Source organism: Festucalex cinctus, chromosome 6 (genome assembly GCF_051991245.1).
Source record: "Festucalex cinctus isolate MCC-2025b chromosome 6, RoL_Fcin_1.0, whole genome shotgun sequence".
NCBI lineage: Eukaryota > Metazoa > Chordata > Actinopteri > Syngnathiformes > Syngnathidae > Festucalex > Festucalex cinctus.
The window spans coordinates 17,465,682-17,484,838 of NC_135416.1; the positions used below are offsets into that span (position 1 = coordinate 17,465,682).

Below are 19,157 nucleotides of genomic sequence, written 5' to 3' on the forward strand. Positions count from 1 at the left end.
CAACAAAACCTAAAAAGAAAAAGAAATACTTTTTTTAAAGGCCCTATTCACCAAATGCTCATCAAGTTTAAAACACCAGCTCACACTTTTCTATAAACATTCACACACATGGACAGGAAGAATGAACAGGAAGGAGCATGCAGCGGCTCTGAAGTGTTGAGATGAAATATCCTTCTGATCATCCCAGCACTGAGAGCCACATACTACACCTTGAGGACATGACCATACATCTGATGCTATGACCTGAGGACATGGATTCAAATGCCCACATATAAATCCAGTTATATGCACATAGACCTGTTTGTATTCCCTTATATTTTCCACATATCTAAATCTCATTTCACAGCTTATGTGCTTTAATTGTGCTTATTTGAAATCACAGCTCCACAACCGCCTAATTTTTGGCATGCATACCACATGTTATAATAGGAGCTATGAAATCCTTACACGTGGGTGCATGTTTGTGTGGGAATATGGCTGTGTCACCACAATGCCCCTACATTCAACAGAAGAGAAATGCAGATGTAATTAGGTCGACCAGTAAACCTTTGCTGCCAATTTTGAATGATGCAATAGTGTGGGCAGGCACATAAACAAAAAAAATAATAATAATAATTAAAAAAAAAAGAAATTGACAAGGGGTTGAAATAGAGCGTGTACGGATGATCATACTGTATATTGTATAGATGGTGGAAGTGTAATATATTGGTGGCACAAAGCATTTGATGCTCTGTGCTATTCTCAAGATATGCGAGGGGGAGAAATGTGCGGATGATTGCAAGGGCCCAAGACTTACAGGAGCCTTCGAAAATACACTGCTCAAAAAAATTAAAGGAACACATCTAATCACAATGTGGCAAAAAATATATTTGATATCTACACAGATAATCTAGACACTTAGGAACAAAAGGATACCAAATATTTTAATGGACGTAAAGGTTCTCAACCTACAGAGGTCTTAATTATAAAGAAACCTCAAAATCAAAGTGAAACACTGAGCTAGTCCATTTTTCCAAAAATTCATTTCTGCAACTCAAAATGCTTCTCAATATCTTAATATCACATTAAGAGGGAGAAACTTGGAATTGACCTCCACATATAAAAACTAGTCCTGTTCTGCCGGGTTTCTCATTGTTGCGACTCTAATGCACTTGTTGTTAATTTCATCACCATCAATACAGCTGAAAGTGATTAACAATGCCCTCTGCCACATAACCGACCAAATAATTATCAGAGAGGTTTAATTGATGTCGTGCCAGGCCCAATCAAAAAAAAAAAAAAAAAAAAAAGTGTTCCACTTTTTTTTTTTTTTTTTAAAGCATTGTAGTAGTAGTGGTAGTAGAAGCTTTTTATTGAGTCACCATTACAATATTATATTCCGTAATATTACACACTCTATATAAATCAACAGTCACGTAAGCAAAAGCTGGTTTACGTAAGATATCAGCTTCCAAAATGTAAGGGGGGGAAGCATACACAAATTGTTCGTTACAACCGTAAAAAGCGTGGTGGGGGGGGGGGGGGGGGGGGATCAGCTTTGCTAATCAGTACTTAGAAAAATAAAAGTGAATTACATTTTTTGGAAATTTACATTTGCATCACATGAAACTTTGTACTGTATATTTACAAAAACTGGAAGATGCTCACTCACATCACTGATAAGTATTGTTGAGCATTTGTAAAATTATTAACAATATGTGTGGCGCTTCCTTTAGTTATTCGCCAAGGATTATTTGCTTGGGCTAAAGACCCAAACTAAACATTACATTGAGGATGTCAGATGTTAGAGTACCGGTATGTTCATTCCAGTTTATCAACTCAATATTAAAGTTGCCATAAATAACATTCTTGTCACATACATTGCAAACATTGGAATTAATATTTAGGAATGCATCAATACAAGAATAAGTGTACTATATAAACAACACAAACATATTGTAGTGAATTGTAATAGTCAAACTATAATAATATCAACAACTCTACTATCAACAACTTTACTGTGAAAATCTTTCTTTACATAAAATTGCTCAGCCTTTTTGTTCCTGTTCACTATGTTAAGGTTACAGTATATCACTTTAATTTACAATCTAAACCCTTGTCATTTCTTAACCAAGTCTCACTAATGGCAACAACATGAAACTTGTTTCAATTATTCAAAAGTCTGATTTGTACAAAGTTTGTACAAAGTCTGCTATTAAAATGTATCAGTGAAAATCAAATTCATTTATTACATTTATTTTCATTACTATTGAGAGTTACATTTATAATTAGGAGTCTGGGCCAACATTAGTGTCAAAATCACATGATTTATATTTGGTTAACAAACCCTCATGTAACGTGCCTCAGACAGAGATGAGTCTGCCTCCAGAAGGAAGGTGAAGTGGCAGGCGTCCAGGTGAGATTTGGAAGCCAATCTACTAACCGTGTGCATCCATGTGTCTACTCAACGTTCTAAATTGGCGTGTTGCTTGTTTTGCTTTCTGGAAGGACTGCATGCATCTAGGTTTATTTAGCACACACAATGTGATTCATCAAACCTGAGACGAATTACATTGGCTCATTTTCTGTTTTTAAATACCACATCTTAAGGCAGGTGCAAACAGCAGTTCTGTGTGTAACTATGACAAGACGACATATGCAAAATGAAAGGCAATGGTGAGAACTGATCTTTTCCGCTCGTGTAAACATTTTCGAAATGCCAGAAACAAAAATGATCATGACATATCGTCTATTCAGGAATGCAACTTTGGAGCTTCTGCATGATCTAAGAGCCAGTCATCTCTGGCAAAACTCTTCCAATTCTGCATTCCCTTGCGTTTGGGTCATTTCAGCACATTATGACAATTGTTTTTTTATCAACTTCTCCAGAGTAGTTTCTTGGGTGTACAATCACAAGTTTACAGTTAAAAAAAACATGGTTGATGTGGTTGCTGGCTTCACCAGAATGATTGGTGCAATAGATTTATTTTCTGTGACGTAATCATCAGTTGAAGTTTGATCGTGTGGTTACGGAGCTCTTCCAAATGTTCCATGCTGATAACTGTCAGCCAAGTGCAAAAACCTCTTTTACACCTGGTGCCAACAGGTCTAGAGGTGTCTCATGGTTTGGGACCAGAGGAATATAAACCCTCTTGAGTGGCCCAGTCAGAGTCTCTCAGTTCAAATGGGATGTCGTAGCATGAATTCAAGTGAGTGATTCACACCACGCAGAGATCCAAAGAACATTGCTCAACTGGAATAGTGTAAAAAGAAATGGTTCAAAATTCTTTATGACCACTGTGAAGGTCCATCTGCAACCAAAGGAAACATTTGGTTGAGCTCATTGTACTTTGAGGTCCCCATTTTCATGCGTAGCACAAAACAAGCTATGTGCATGGGTTGAATTTGATTTCCCTTGGTATATTGCTAGACTAATGTAGATAGAATAGGTTTGCACCATTGTGGGATGGAATGCAGCCAGCTCCTGGCCAATCAAAGTGGCTCTCCTCATTCCCTTTAAAATCAGGTTGGTGGAGCATATAGTGTGTGCACAAGATTGGCATATGCAAAGTGCGTTTATACAGGTAAACTGCAAGCTCTTACCTTGTGGATGATGTCCTCGGCCGCACATTTGACGCGATCCTGTGCACACCTATGCGTGAAAACAATTGTTGTTAATAATATAATAACAATGAAATAAACTGCATCAATTGAGAAAGACTGTTCCACACATTTGTGATCCAATTTATGAATGAAATCTGATATCACCACACAAATCTCTTTGCCTGAGCCTCGATCAAATAAACCAAATTCACGTTATCCCACCCGCACCACCACTTTTTGCGAGTCTGAAATGTAGTCTACTTTTTGTTACCAAATTACGAGATGTACCGGGGGAGTGGTAACCATGTCTGCCAGAATGCCTAGTAAGGTGAGGCACATCCACCAAGTTCACACACACGTAAAACTAGACTTGCCCTTGCACAAAATTGTACATGCGCCTGTTTTTACACCGAGTGCAGTCTATACTTTCTGTCAGCAAATTGCAAGATCTGCCAGGTGTACAGGCAGCCGCATCTGCAGGAAAGCCCAACAAGGTGCAATGCAGTTCCAAACATGAAAGACAAGATTGCCCCGGCACAGAAATGAAAATGCGCTTGTTTTTTTCCCGGAGCGTATTGGTGCGTTTTTATGAAAATACAGCACACAATGTTTACATTTTGTACAAAAATACCCCTGAAATTTTTCACAAATTCTTTGTGTGGTACTAGTTTGAAAATACAACTAATATTATGACCTGACTTGTGATGAAATCCAGGTAATTCCAAAGGGTTCAGATAATTCTATAACTTAATTTATTGTAACTTTATAATCATATATGGACCTTGTGATATAATTTATCACCTCAATGCATTAAAATGGTCACCATAATTAAATCTAAACAAATTGAATATACACACTGAGTGAATAACAATTCCGTGCATGTGTGAAATAAATAACAGGTTGACTTTTGCAACAAACAAGTTCAAGTGAGAAGCAATACACAGAATAGGCATGAAGAGAACTGTGACAATCACGTCAAAGAATTATTGAGCAGGCCTCCAGATATACTGTACAGTGGATGGTGAGGTAGAGGAAGGTCAAAGGTCTTGGAAAATCTTGACATTTAAAAAGGAAAAAAAAAAAACTTGTTGAGCACCAGGTGTTATGAAATCCTGTGCATAGCCTTTAAGTCCTGAAGCACTGCAACCTTGATAACATAATTTTTCTTTTATAAAACAGTATTACTTGATGAAGATGAGCCTTTAAAGTGGTTGATACTTATCATACCTAGTGCCGATTGCAAAGTTAGGAGATCTGAGTCAGGGTGGTAAGTACAGAGATATTTGCCTCAAAGGTTCAATAATAGAAAAAAACAGCTTATCCTTAACAGAAGAAGAACTAAGCTTGAGCGCACCTAAAGTAAAATCAAAATGCATTTAAAGTTGGAAGAACAACAGCAGGACACATATTTCTTTTCAGACTGAATATCCAAGACATAAAGAGCAACAACCTCCCCGCAATCATCACCTACATTGATTTCAGAAACACATTTGACAACCATACATTGAGTAAAATTGCTTAAAATCTTGAGAGCCAATGGATTCCTCACAACAATAGTTGATGCTGTAGGAAGGATGTTTGAAACAAGCGTGGCAAAAGTGAGACCAGCAGATGGGAAATTGATCTATTTGAGATACTGGTACGTTTACGGTTTATCATCATTCCTCTCTATTCACTCAGAGAAGCTATTGATGGAGGAGAAAACAAGGAATTGGACTTCCACCTTGAAAAGAGGAAAAGACGATGAGCTGGACCAGTGGTCTTGACTGACCAACTGGGAATCAAAATGAAAGTTCATGTCTTTCAACTATTAGAGTGGTGTTATTTAAAAAAACTAAAAAATGGTGCATTGCTTCAACAGGTAGACAATTTCATATATGTGGGAGCTTGAATGGGCAGCACACAAAAAGATATTGAGATCCGAAAGGCTGGAGCATGGAAACTCTGCAACAAGATGCCAAAAAAATGTTGTGGTACAGTGTAGGAGTGTTATGTGTTGAAGGCTTGGATCCCAGACACAAATAAGGTTTTAACTATTTATTCACATAACTTGACTAAACTAAAAACAAGAAGAATGCATCGAGAATCTCGCCAAGCCCCCTTTGGGCAGCGGAGAAGCACAGCAAAACGATGAGAAATAATCAGCCGACCACACACATTTCTCAGACCCTTATATAGACAGTCAATCAATCTCATTGGTTGTGGCTAGACATGTGAGTACCAGTACTGACATGGAATTCTCTAATTGGATGTTGAGCCCGTAACACGATTACAAATTCTTGACATCATATACATCACATAGTACTACAGATCGTCCTAAACATCACATAGCATTAAAGATTCCTGACATCACATAGTCCAGACATCATCAAGCCTAAAACTAGTTGAAACTGGATGCTGTTACATCAATACCAAAACAGACACATAACGGGTCATGAACTCTGGCACACGGTGATGAACTCTACTCGAACTTAACCCAGGCGTGACCCCAGACATGAGACAAGCCCCAAACATTACTGCTGCATGACCCGAGTCATGACAAGGAGTGCAGTGATGCTGGTGTGAGTACTGGCAAGGATCACTTGCTTCAGGTGAGATCGAGCATGGCAAAGACAGAAATCACAGAGAGCTGAGATTTACAACTAATTCTAAAGTTCTTATAAACCTATGGCCTCAAACCTGCACATCTTTACCTCTTCCAGATACAAGGCGAATCATTGTTAACCAATGGTAGCGGTATTAACAGATGAAAAACAACGTTGTCAACTACCATTTGTACCAGCTTAATGTCATATGAGCATGGTGTCCAAAACACAAAAACTCGACCTTGAATGAGATCTCGTAAAGCTCGTCAAAGAAGTTGCTGGCTTAAAAAAACTGGTTGGTGTTAGCGCTTCAAAACATTGTCATACTGCAACAAGCTACAACTGTCAGCTCAAACTCACAATTTCAGAGTTAAACGACAAAATAATCACGATATTAAAAGAAAATGAAACTATAAAAATAAAAAAATAAACACTCTACATATCAATCATGCTCCTTCATTTGCACTGGCATTACCAGACACAATCCCAACAACCGAGAGTTCAAAATCAAGCACTTGGTACAAACTTATCTGAAACTCCCCTCCCTAACATTTAATAATGCAACATTCCACTATGTCTAGATTAATGCTGAGAGGACTTCAGCCAATAAAGGTGACATTTGAACACTCAACAAAAAGAAACATTTTCAGCGAAAAACAATGCTACTTAGGATAAATAACCAATATACGCAAGAAATACATGAACAATGAGCACCCAAAAATCAAGTTAATAATGAAATAAAATGTACAAAACAAAACAATCCCGCTTTGTGGGTGGTTAATTGTCAGTTTTTGCACACATTTCCAGAAATTCAAACCTATGTAATGTAACAAATTTCTGAATTCCTTTTACAGAGACTTGAATTGAGAATAGTGCATACAATAGAAATCACAGTCTCTGAAAACAAAAGATGTCAATAGCACAAACATAGAACCCGAAACTGAGCACTCACACAAGTTCAGACAAATAAATTTCTTCCTTCTGTGGTATTGGCCTGCAGCCGGTTGAGTCACAATTGATTTCATGGTGGAGGCCTCACACTGACCCATTCCTTAATTGAAGGAAGCTGGTAAGCAAGTGGTCCATAAAATTAGATCCTCTTTCCAACCATGTGTATAGTCATACAGCTGGCGACATCCCTACATGCAAATGCATTTATTTATATTCAGACATATCCTGCTACACACAGGCAATCAGTAAACACAATTTCCCCACTTTAAATTCAGTGACTGCCTAAATACATATGGGAGCATGACATGATTTGACTATTAATTAAGACACTAATTTATGTAAGTAGCTATTTACTTTGGTTTTAATTAAGTGTAGTGCATCATCACCAGTCACAATCTAACATATTTCAAATATTAAATACAAATGTTGAAGTGGCCCCAAAAAGTAATTACATTGAAATTAAATAGTTCCCAAAGTGGGAAGGTGTAAAAACAAAAATGCAAAAGTACAGTGCAGCTGGATCTGGACATGCCTGGGTGCAGTTTCCTGACCCTGAAGGCTGCTCTTGATCTTACATTATTTTAACCAATGTGGAAAATGTGAAAATGCATTTACTGCCCCAATGTTCACATGCATGTTGACGTCAGTAACTTAGACGTGCGTGTGGTGCCGGTGGCTGTTTGTGATGATAGTTTGTGATGCTGATCCCTGGGACTGCTGCTAGTTCCTGGGGTTCGACCCACCCTGGTCATAGCGGTGTGAGTGAGCGTTTTGACTCAATCAAATGGGGTGATTCCTGGTCATTCTTGTCTTCTCTATCCTGGAGGCTTGCTTAGCTTAGTGGTGGGAAGCGTGCTAGCGAGAGTTTGCCCACATGATCTTATCCCAATACATCTACAATCGATCCAACGATATTTTGAATGAAATAGCAATAGAATTGATTTTTATTGTTGTAGACACTAAAATTGGAATGTACTCTTGGTGTAATACCAAATAATGGAGATGAAATGGTAGACCAGGCTTCCTCAATCCTGGTCCTTGAGGGCCGGAGTCCTGCAGGTTTCAGATGTTTCCATACTCAGTCCGACACACCTGATTCCTATAATCAGCTCATTAGCAAACTCCGTAGGAACCTGATAACGATCCTGATTTGTAGAATTAGGTGCGTCTTTGGACTATGGCCCTGAAGGACAGGGAATGAGAAAGCCTGCGGTAGACAGCATGCAGATACAGTGAAATGATGTGCAAAGAGCAGTAGAAACAATTTGAGTAAATAAAGTAAAAATAATGATAAAATGAAATGTAAATAGGCGAGATGGTAGAGACCGGAGAAAGGTGGTGCTCTTGTGAGCAATGCCAGGATATATTGAAATTAAAAACATAATTGAAGAATTCCACTTATATATCTATACATGTAAAATAGCACTTGAGGCAATTTATTGCATTTGTAACATATTTTGATAGTGGATGGATAGAAAAATAAGAATAATAGATGGCATTTTAATGTGAGTAATGCAGTTGGGAGTTATTGCACTTGAGTAATGTAGGTAGAAAGAGTCCAGAGGTGTGTACTTTTCAATTATGCAGGGTTTATTAATAGCTGGTGAGTTTATTAATGCTTCTGGGGGAAAGTAGTTCCAGAAGCTGGATATACAAAAACAGACAATTGGGCTGTTTTTGTTCAGAATTTGCTTTACCTTACTAGAAATGTCAAATGCCTGACTATTTTATATCTAATAAGATTATCCTATAAATTATCTTTTGGTCTGTGTGTTAAAGAGGAGATTTGTCCCACAATTCAGAGTTCAAAATTAACCTGCCAAACATGTCTTTGGAATGTGGATTACGGAGAAGACCCACACAGGCATGGGGAGAACATCAATACTCCACCCAGGACAGCCAAAGCCTGGACTCGAACCTGCGTTCTCAGTACTGAGAGGTGGACGTGCTAACCAGTCCTTCACTATGCCGCCTAAGCCACATATTGAATTTGTTTTTTGCATTTTCAATAAGCGATTTGAAAATAGAGCAATGTTGATGTTATTTATCATTGCAGTCCCTTAGGTAAGTAAGAGATTGTTGAACAGGAATATTGGAAATTCACTTCATAATTCTTGATGGCTCATTGTTCACACTTCTTGACATGTAGACGGAAACCAGACGCTTTAGAGAGTGTATCAAAAACATCAACAGCAATCGGGACCATTGGTGGAATAGAATCTTTACGTGTGGTGTTCCTCGTTGAGATTATTCGAAGAGACGACCCACAACATGACTAAAACTGTTAAAAGCCTGATTTTCTATCTTTATGTGCGGGTCCTAGCAAAGATAAAAAAAAATAATAATCTTTTAACATTTGAAAAATCTTTATGTGTGTACTAGTAGGCCTTTGTCTGATTTTTAGGCTTTTGTGTGGTCCATATCATCGACTAGAGGGCAGCAATTCAAACCAATGATTGCCTGGGTGGAAGTTGTCCTTAATAATTTTTGTTGCTCTGCTGAGGTAGTGAGAGCTGGCAATGTCCTCTATGCTGGGCAGAGAGAAACCCGTGGTCTTCAGGACTGTTTACTCTCTTCAGTACTTTCCTTCAGTCAGCTGCCAAGCAAATCTCTTATATGTATAATAGAATTATGTAATTTCCGCTTTCCTCCTGAATAGTTACAATTCATGTGGTCTACAATGAACTTTTCAACTTACAACTAATTAGACCCATGTTCACCAGTCTTACATATAATCAGGCATCATGTCCAGCCATTTCCTCATTTCGAGACTCCTCGAACTATGATGAAACAAATGGAAAACGAGTGGGGTTAGTCCAATATAACGCATGCAAATGTAAACTTAATCAATGCAGTGGCGGGAGGAGCATTTCGGACTTGGGTCTTCACTTTTTATTTAATGCACGTTGCTTATAAAATTAGGTTAAAAGTGCAAGAATATGTTCAATGTTTTATTTTTAATTACGATTACTATTATTGTATTATTGTTAGAGTCCTATTAGCGCCCGCTATGAGTTCTCTATTGTACTTAAAGATATTTTTTTCACCAATTATTATTCTTTTGCTGAATGAATCACATCTTTGACAGCTTAAACATGCATGAAAACTGACCAAACTTTGTTCACATATCGGGCCTGACAAAAATATAATTCGACATTATATATTCGTCATACATAGTTTCTCTTGCATAATTTCTGACAATTATTTTTTATTCAAATATATTATTTATGCAACATTATTTTCTACTTTATTTCGGGTATTTCTGTTCATAAACATAACTATGAAAGTAGTTGATATTTCTTTATGCATTTTATTTAATTATATCTTTTTTTCTACGTGTGTGCGTGTGCATATGCGCGTCTGTGTTGTGTGTGAGAGAGAGAATGTGCATTCTCATTTTCTGGCAATGCAAGTGTATGCGTTTGTGCATACACTAACTCTAAATGTGACCGCCCACTCATTTGTGTAGGAAATGTACTGTAAAGCCCTTGTCACACTGCATTTAGCAGAGCACAGTGAAACGTCGTCAAGACCAATTGATTGTGTATATTGTGAGGGGCGGGGTCCATGGACTGGATCGTTGCTGGCCGGTATGGAGCGGTGCGGCTGGAGGACTCGAATTGGAAAATGTTCTACTTGAGAGCTGCGTCTGTGGAGGTCAGACAATCGCCCAATTGGCAAGAAGCTGGCGGAGGAAGATGGACTTATTAACAAGTGACAGCTTGATTAAATTATCTAAATTCCGACCTAGCCATTAGTTTTTCTCTGCTGCTTCTGTCCTCCTCTTTAAAATGATCAATCTCAACGCTGTTATTTATTTATTTATTTATTTATTACATCAATGAAAGATAAATATTGTCTAACCAGTGCAGTTTATCTAGTGGCAACATCATAGTTTGTACTTCCTGATAGGCTGCTATTAATCTGGCAATAGCCAGATTGATAATTGTGATTCACTCTAGGGATTTTTCCACAATATCAATCTGGGACTTCTCCATGGTGAAAGGCGGGAAAGGCGGGACATTCTGTACAATACTGCAAGCTGATTGGACGATGTGGTTTCTTGTGCACGTTTGCTTTAACCAGTCACGGCCACGGATAAAAAATGTCTTCATTCTTGTCATACGGGAGGAAAAAAAGCACAAACATCTTTACCAGCTAAAAATGCACGACATGCCTCTCACTGTTCAACATTCAAAAAGGAAATGGTGAGCAATTCTGTAAGAACAGGATTAATTGCAGCATCCATTCGTCCATGTTACTCGGTTAGTTTGTTTCACACGTTGTTGGCGCTTCCTGGTTTCGTCACAGCGGCATATTCTGCCCCCAAACACAATGTTGCTCTGTGATTGGGTTTGGATCGGTGGAAATCAACAGACTCGGTACAAGATGTATTATCGGGAGTTTGCAAACTCGCAAATACTACGAGAATTCAGCTTGCAAATCAAGGTTAGGCTGCTATGTCAGTAATTCCAAATATGGGCACGCTGGCAACCAGTAGATTTTGCGTTGCCGCGCAACTCTTTCACACTGAGAAAGTGCTGTGTGAAAAGGGGTTTATAGTGTCTATATTACGGAAGCATAGAACTGCCAATGTGGAGTAACCCCTTTTGACTAAGCTAAGTCGAACGTGTCATGATCTGTGTTTGGTTTAGTTTTGGTTAGATTTAGTTGTCATATGGGACTTCTCCGGGTACGCCGGTCTCCTCCCACATTCCAAAGATATGCATGGCATGTTAATTGAACGCTTTGAATTGTGTGCGTGTACTGTGGATGCTTGTTCGTCTGTGTGCCCTGCGATTGGCTGGCAACCAGTTCTGGGTGTACTGCCTGAAGCCAGCTGGGATAGGCTGCAGCACCCCCACGACTCTTGTGAGGAGTAAGCAGTCAAGAAAATGGATGGATGGATGGATGGATGGATGGATGGATGGATGGATGGATAGTTGTCATGTGTCCCTGTTGTCATTGTGCTCTTCATCACAGTCCTTTGTGTCTTCCAATCAGCCCTCTCAGCCACTTGTCTCATGTTCAGGTGTCATTGTCTCGTTTGTTTGCTTCTATTTAGGCCCCGTTCACACGAAAGCCCGTTTCAGTGTATCGGAACACAACACAGGTGAAGTGACAGTGACATCATGCAAAACATTTTGCTGTAAAAGTATAAACAAGCTAAGGAGGTTGCGCAAAATGACGGCTGTCCGCCATTGTTGTGTACAGACTGGCAGTTCGTGCCAGGTCACGGGAGAAGCAGCTCTCCTGCTATAGTGTCCATATTGGAAGATATGGGGCACGTTTTGAAATCTTTCCACTCTGTCACCCGGTTTCAAAAGTGATCGGTTTCAAGCTCAGAAAGCTTGTTTGATCGACTCTTATGGTGCACGGTCACAAAAATCACCACACCTCATATTTGACCACATTTCACCGAAAAGCATTTACACTTGCCAATCAGTGTGGGGTCTGTGGGGTGCATGGAGTAGAAAAATAGGCAAATGTTTTTGGTACCATGCATGCACACATGAATGTGGGTCTAATGAGAAGCGCATATCGGATCTGGAAGAACGTATGCAGCCCTCTTTTTCAATACCACCTCAGTTTACTGAAGCAAAACAATGACTTTGTCGTGTTTAGCACAGCTTTGCTGTAAAAACGCACGAGAGCAAAACTGGCCTGCCTGGGGGACTTAGTGAATTTGAGGCCCAAGGCAAGTTGTTGTCCTACTTGTAACTTCTTTTTTTTTAATCATTCCACACACCACAATGATGACAATGCATGCAGAATTATACTGCATGTGTAAAAACAGGAACGAACTACTTTGACAATGTTGATGTGTGGAAGCTGTTGTCAAATTGTAGTTACCATTCACCATCTTTTTGCTCTCATTTATGGTCCAATATTCGTAAAAAGTCAAAATCCTGTCATTTTGACAAAATCCTACCATAATTATGTACATAGAATCTACAAACCCCGATTCCAATGAAGTTAGGATGTTGTGTAAAACTTAAATAAGAACAGAATAGTGTTGATTTGTCGATCATTTACAAACAATATCTAATTGAATACAGTACAAAGACAAGATAATTAATGTTAAAACTGATAAATATAATTGTTTTCTTATTTATTTATATGCAAATATTCCCTCATTTTGAATGATGACTCAAAGCCGTTCCAAATGAGAGAACATTTGCAAAAAAAAAAAAAAAAAAAAAAAAAAAAAAGCTCATCTATTTGACTTTGAAAAATATACCTGTATTGTCTGCGTATTGTATTCAAATGAATATAAGTCGAAAATAATTTTCAAGTCATTAGATTCAGTTTTTAATTTATATCCGGGGCTGGGCAATCTCAGTCCTCGAGGGCTGGAGTCCTGCAGGTTTTGGAGGTTTCCCTTCTCCAACACAGCTGATATATGATCAGCTCATCAGCAAGCTCTGCATAAGCTTGATAACGATTCTGTTGATTGGAATCAGCTTGTGTTGGAAGTGGGAAACCTCCAAAACCAGCAGGACTTCGGCCCTCAACGCCCACCCCTGTTTCAGACAATCTCCCAACTTAACATTGGGTTGTCACTCAATCACTATCACTCAATATAAAATGAACTGTTTGAATAAACAAATATCCTTTATCCTTGTCTTTCTTTTTCTAATACTGTGGCATCATTGTGACATTTCACGTGTATCAGTATCATACTGACAAAAATAAAATAAACTCACAATCTCATGTTGAAGGAAAATGAACTTTTCAGGCACTGCAACAAATATAGTTTGGAATAAGTTGTATTTTGAATGTAGCAGTTTGACAGAAAAATCCTGCTCACTATGACCCGACTATCTCCTCTTGTCCATGTATTTTCTAGCACTATTCACCTCTGCCTTGGCAATGATTAGACTGTGTATTCTTTATCCAGAAGCTCTCCTTGTTTGATACACAAAGGTCATGCATGGTCAGATGCCTACTGTGCTATTCAGCACACTTCATCAGACCTTTGCAGTTTTCGCCCCCACAAAAGTACCACAGATTTTGGGGCCCCCAACGAGTCCTGCAATAATATTAAACTTAGCAAAGAAGGAACATTGCACATGCTAGCTTTTACACACCCACACATCCAAACAAATGTATACACATTCTTCACGTTCGTCATTGCCCTGTACAGTTGTCTCCCCCACTGAGATGCCTCCTGTTCAACCAGACAGATTCTACATGTTTACAGCTAATGGGCCTCCACTGCCATATATCCATGTCCCCTGGAAGAAATAAACTCCCCGCTTGGATCTGTGGGAGTTGTCTGTACATTTTCACCAATTAATTTCGTCTAAATAAGATCTTGTCTGTTGAGCTTGTATGTCTGCTCCAGCAGTGACAGCCGACAGACCTCCAATCACCTTCCATTGAAAGAGGCTATTAGTTCTGTGTGTAATGGTCCCACTGAAGATGTTAACATAAATGCGATCTCTCACTGCAGTTATCTTAATGAACAGAAACAATCTATTTTTATTACATTAAGTAATTAATTTGCGTTTTCAGACAAGGCAAGTTTAATTTTTGTTCAGAATAATTTTAGCCATGTTCTACATTAGAAACATTATTTAACAACATACGGAACAGATGTCAACTGCTAAAGCTTGTTTAGTTACAGTTCATGCACAATTAGAGGAAAAAAAAACACAACTATTCTCCCTGCATTTCTTGCCTTTGCACCAATTTCTGTGCTCCCAATTTAATGCAGGTCAGGCATTGTTTATCCCCTGTGCTAAATTCCCACAGCACACACGAGGGCCAAAGATCCACGAGAGCGAGAGTAAGAGAAAACCTGCCCACTCAGCAGACTCCCACACGAGCAGTAAATGTGGGATTCTGTTCCCACTGAGAGGGAGAAGGTCCGACGGATTGTTATCTGTGTAGCCTATTTAGAAGAGCCCATTAAAAATGCTGCTTTCTCAGAAAATGACAAAATAAGACATATTACTGAATGATTCTTGGATGTATATGTTGGGCACGTTGCCTACTGCAATGGCATGTAATACATGGCATTTACTGGAAAATATTTGAAAGTGAAAAATAAGACATAGTAAAGCCTGCAAATTGAAAAGCTTTTCATTAAAATGTGTTTAACATATTTGGTTGGTCTTTAATGAGCAGGTAGCTCAATAGTTGGGGAAAAAAAGGCTAATTAACAGGTCGCACAAGTGCAAGTGGATGAAAAATGTACTTATATTTCTCAAATTTATATATATAAATACACACACGCGCACATGCACACCTGATTTCCATTTTTTATTTTTTTTGCACATTTATCACTCGAAAGTTTAATTTTATCAAACTAATTTTAATATCCCACATAGACAAACCAAGGATAAAATGCAGTTCCTTTATGATGATTTTATTTACCAATGGAGAGAAAAAATCCTATGTGTAAAAGAAATTGTCCCCCATTAGACCCCCAACCCTGAGTTAAATTTCATAGGCCACACCGAAAACCTGATTACCGCCCCCTGATCCAAAGAAATTTGAGAAGAAATGAGGAAAAAACAAAAGTGATTGAAATCTCTCAGTCTGGAAAGGGTTACAAAGCAATTTCCAAGGCTGAGGGTCTCCAGCAATCGACAGTCTGAGCCATTATCCACAAATTGAGAAAACTGTGAACAGTGGCAAACCTTCCCACGAGTGGTCGACCAACAGAGATTACTCCACATGTGCGATGACGACTCATCCAGGCGGTCACAAAAGAACCTAGAAAACATCCTAAGAACTGCAAGCCCCGCTGGCCTCACTTAATTAAATTCAGTGTTCACGACTCCACAATAAGAAAGACACTGGCCAAAAATGGCATCCATGTAAAATTCTTCAATTATTCCTATATTGTCCCATGCTGATATCATATTTAACTCATTCACGTCATCCTTGAAAACGTTCTATTACACAGGCAGCCCATTGAAAAGACAATGCTGCCATCTGCTGGCCATAGTTAGTGAGCGTTTTTGATTCCACAACCCATTGACCAGGCAGGGCTGCACTTTGACGTTGCACTGCCCATTGATTAAAAAAAATAAAAATAAAATAAACTTAGTTGACGTCATTTAACGTTTATGGTGGCATACATATTGATTTTACTAATCGTTATTAAGTGTTTTTGGCGGTCAAAGAGTTAAGAATGAAATACGATGACATCAACCATACGTGTCCACGGAGCTCAGAATCTATGGGCTTGCGCCTCGATCAAATCCACCACAGTGTCACTACAACACAGGAAACTAGACTTGTCCTGGCACAAAAATGAAGTTGCGCCCATTTTTACACCAGTTGTTTAGATTTGTCTTAAAAACAAGGCCCTCAATGTCAACGCTATGACACGACCTGCAAATAGCCCGGATCCTTATCCAATTGACAATCTGTGGTGGAAATGAAATAAAATGGACACTGCCAAGGCCCCAGCTTGCAAAGCTGAGCTGGAAACAGCAATCAGAGGAGGTTGGCCCACGATTGATGCTGTTTTTCCACTGGTTGTCTGTGCCTCAGCGACCGCAAGCTGCCAGAAAAGCCATAGGTGGTGCAACAAAATACTAGCGATGTATAGTTTTACATTTTTCCCCCAGAAGAATATCTGGTTGATTCACACGAAACATGCATTCTAAGTTGTGTAACCAATGCAGATGCAAATAACTGGAATTGAAAGCTAAAATGGTGATCATTTAATATCCCATTTTTTTATCTTTACTTAATCCTCTAGACGAGTAAAGACAAAGCTTTGATTCGAGTCAATAATACATTATTGCATTGGCATTTGTCATTTTCTGGCAGCACAGCTATAATTCTAACCAACACCACTTCTCCCCATGTGGCTCCCACATTCAGGACTATGCTTTGAAAAAGAAGTAAATCTTAAACTATTCACTTTAATAAATAGTTAACCATTCTATGTTCCAGTTCTTTTGGTTTTGTTATGCCTTGCTTCCTTGGTGAGGTCGTCCTTCACATGCAGTGCTTGTGGCTTCCCTCCAGTGTTAATTAGTCATGTCCGTGGTTGGATTAAGTCCATAGTCTGTAAGCACATCAGACAGGCCAGGGGTTTGCAGTGGTGCTCCTTTGTACTGTTGTCTAACCAACTTTGAAAAACACGCTTTTGAGGAAGTTAGCCATAATCCATTTATGAGCACTTCAACATGCATTTTGGTAGTAGACATGTACTGTATGTTCATGTGCATGGAGCTAAACTGTCAAAAACACTCAACATTCATGACGTTAGTCCAAAACCGCAACTACACTGTATCCTGATGGCCACGGCAGTGGGATTTGGTTTAAGTGGGTTTGAACTATGGTCCCGGCCCGTCGGTGTCCTTCCCGTTTCTCATGTTCCATTAAGTCTCATTATATTTGACTATTTATGCCCTGTGATTGGTTAGCTCACAACCAGGGCTGGACTGGCCATCTGGCATACAGGGCAGATGCCCAGTGGACCATCCTACTTTAGGGCCGATGCAGTGCTTTTTTATTATTATTTCTCTACATTTTACCCCAAGAGATTGACCCACAATTTAGAGGGACCAGTATGTTAATCCAGTTAGAATATAGATAGCAAACTAAAACATCATCAATAAACATCAGTGGCAAAACTATATGTTAGGCAGGAGTCCGACTGGGCCAATGGGTAAAAGTCAAAATGCCAGGGCTGATTTTTTATTTTTTATTGTATTTATTTATTTATTTATTTATTTATTTATTTTTTGTGCCAGTCCAGCCCTCCTCACAACTAATTCAGTGTGAAACCCGTTTCTCACCCAAAGTCAGATAGGGTGCACAACTTCATGGTTCGGTATGAGTTCAGAACAATAGGAAAAAAAATAAACAATCCTTCCCAAAATTTTTCATTATTTTGTTTTTTCAACAGACAGTACTGAAGGTAACAGTTTGTCCAATTTAGTGCCATTCAGAACTTTTAGAACTACCAAAGATAATTTGGCATAAGATGCAGATGCACATAAAATTACTCAAGCTTTGTTTTCACATTTTTCTTTAAAAAAAAAAGAGAAAAAGCTTGTCTTTATTGTTAAGATATGATTGTTTTCGTATTTGTATATCTTTTCATACTTCATTATTATTATTATTATTATTATTATTATTATTATTTTGGTTTTCTAATATAAAATAGGTCCTGGAGAGCTTGAGAGACTCCGTACGCTGATCTCGCTCTAATAGCTTCAAGAGACTGGCTACCTGCATGATACCCATATCATGCCGATAGCCAGTCTCTTTCGTTCCTGGTGATACTGATAGCACAATAACATCCATCCATTCATTCCAAAAGCAATGAAATAGGACAAAAAGAGCACTGTAGAGATAGCTATCAGGCTAGCCCACTATCTCCACTGAGTCCACTCCTAGTCTGTGTGTGCGTGCGCTGCACTTGTGATTACAGATTCAAAATAGACAGCTGAGGCAAAAAGCAGCACAAGTGAATATTACTGACATATGTAAACAAACACACTTTATAAACATGAAGTGGCAAATTTGCGATTTTTCTTTCTTGGAATATTCTATAAGCACAGCAAGACCAGTTTTGCAGTCTGACATTTGAACTGAATTGAAGTTGGCTTTTGCACGGAGGTAAACACTTTTTACACATTTATTTCTAACAGGGAAGCATGCCAATACATCCATTAACTGGGGTATTTCTTTCGCAATAATTAGCTCTCACATCGTGTTGCCTCATTTGTCTTTTGACAGCAAGCTGCACTATAGTTTTGTTTTGGCGATGGGATGAACAATGTTTACATCAATATAATTTCATTATGCTCGATTAAACAGAAACTGTTAAAAGCTTTAATGCGTCACTGCAGACTGTAAATTATTCAATTTCACTGGTAAATGTGAGTTTACTTGTCCTGCAAACACACAAAGATAACCTTTTGAAAGAGGATGGCCTGTGTTCTTAAAACAGAATCTGCATATGAATTTCCAGTGTCTATCTGGACAGAAAATAAGCACACAGCCAGTGATAATGTGTGCATTGTGTTGTAATGATAACCTTGCCCCAATCTCAGCTGTCAC

At 38.7% G+C, this 19,157-nt stretch overlaps 1 long non-coding RNA gene across 1 annotated transcript in view; it reads right to left on the bottom strand.

Annotated features, from left to right (window-relative positions):
- Positions 1-3,582: 3,582 nt before the first annotated feature.
- The window catches only part of LOC144021029 (uncharacterized), a 130,397-nt gene continuing 114,822 nt past the window's right edge, over positions 3,583-19,157 (bottom strand). Inside the window, exon 4 of the long non-coding RNA XR_013284031.1 lies at positions 3,583-3,631. This is a non-coding gene — a long non-coding RNA (uncharacterized LOC144021029). The remainder of the gene's footprint in view (positions 3,632-19,157) is intronic.